The sequence below is a fragment of the Convolutriloba macropyga genome, chromosome 5 (genome assembly GCF_964194025.1).
Source record: "Convolutriloba macropyga chromosome 5, txConMacr16.3, whole genome shotgun sequence".
Taxonomy (NCBI): domain Eukaryota; kingdom Metazoa; phylum Xenacoelomorpha; order Acoela; family Convolutidae; genus Convolutriloba; species Convolutriloba macropyga.
The window spans coordinates 33279647-33281214 of record NC_134472.1 but is presented as its reverse complement, the minus strand read 5'-3'; the positions used below and the strand labels follow the sequence as shown (position 1 = coordinate 33281214).

Here is a 1568-nt window from a genome sequence, read left to right as displayed (position 1 = left end):
AAAAAAGAACCGTTCCGGAAAAAAAATTAAAACTCATCAACAATTTAAAAACAAATTTTGTCAATGTACTCAATTGCATTGGCAACAATATGAAGTCCTTACAAAAATGAAACCAAACTCGTGACCAAGACGATAAGGGCAATCACTGATGATACTATGACGGAGCTCTTAAAATAACTCCATGCAGGAATGGAAGTAAAAATGTTGCTGAACAAATTGCTTCATTGTCAATGATATATTTTAGCTGCACATTCAATGATTATTGCACAACTGCAATTAGACACCAATGGAATTGTAAGAACAAACAATGCGCCAAGCTCAATTGCGAAATGACTACAAAAAGCGCCAACATATTTCAATAAAAAAACTGCGCTTCACTACTGTTAGAGTTCTTTAGAATATAAAAAGGCAAAGAATAAATTGATATCCAAAAAAGGGAAAATTGGCACCCGCTAGTGTTTCAACTCAATATTTAGCCATTTTCTTCAAGCAGACATGAAGAAATAGAAGATAAGGACGGTGAGTTTTATTTCGAATTACAAGTGTGGAACTGAAAAAAACTCAATCCACAAGTATTAATTTTTTGTAATAATATAGTGTAATATAGTTTAAGAATGCATTAGGGTTTTTTAAATATCAAGTTAAATCAAAAGAAAAACCAGTAAACTTCTATTGAAATAATGAACAAACTAAATCCTCTTACGACTACAAATACAGCTAAAAAGACCTGCCCTTACTGAGACAAAGACAGAAGACAATAACAACAGTAATTACAAAAAAAAACTCATTACAATAAAAGCAGTAATTGCAATAAAAACAACTTCTGAACAGTCACTGAAATCATAATCTAATTTATTTAAGCCTGGTTAATGAGACAATGGAAATTATCCCCGTATGATATCATTCGTGAAGAAGTGTTTAGAGACAATAGCAAAAACGGAAGTCAACTAGCAACACGTGAACTAAAAACTAGTTCAAAAACAACTTGCATGCCTAATTTAAAATTGAAATGAAAAACTTAATGGCCCAACTCAGAATTGATTTTTCTCTCGTTACTCTTTTGGCTGGAATAAAATCAGCAATCTTATCTATTTGACTTTGATCACTCCAATTTGATTTTGAAAATGTGTGAATAGATCTGTAAACAAGACAGCGCGCCATTAGAGTCAAAACTTTTTGCGTAAAAACCTAAGAGATTGTCAATGCAATCATCACAAATCGCCATCAGCTATCAAAAAACTAGAAGAAACAGGCAAAGTGAACAATTTGAAGGAAAAAAATGTTAATTGTAAGCTAAGTGGATAAAAATGCAAAAAAATGGAAACTTTGATTCTGGTTTTTCCCGAAAAATGAAGAAATCGATATTTAATATTCTCCAGTAGGAGATCAGAAGTTCGCATTTCACAATCAACGCTTATTGATCCAAGCTACGTCTCGAGCAAATTAATTTTCTTTATTTGAAAAATCGAAATGAGCTTGCGTTCCAACTTTTTCGATTTTTCTCTAAAATTCTGGATCAATTATTCAAGTATAGGCAAATTGCATAAATAATTCCTCTTATTTCTCAT

General features: G+C 31.6%; 1 protein-coding gene across 1 annotated transcript in view; it reads left to right on the top strand.

Moving 5' to 3' along the window:
* Positions 1-453: 453 nt before the first annotated feature.
* Positions 454-1568, top strand: part of LOC142339962 (hematopoietic prostaglandin D synthase-like) — a 2915-nt gene continuing 1800 nt past the window's right edge. The window contains exon 1 of the mRNA XM_075390335.1: positions 454-519. The gene's annotated coding sequence lies outside the window, so the exon portion shown is untranslated. The remainder of the gene's footprint in view (positions 520-1568) is intronic.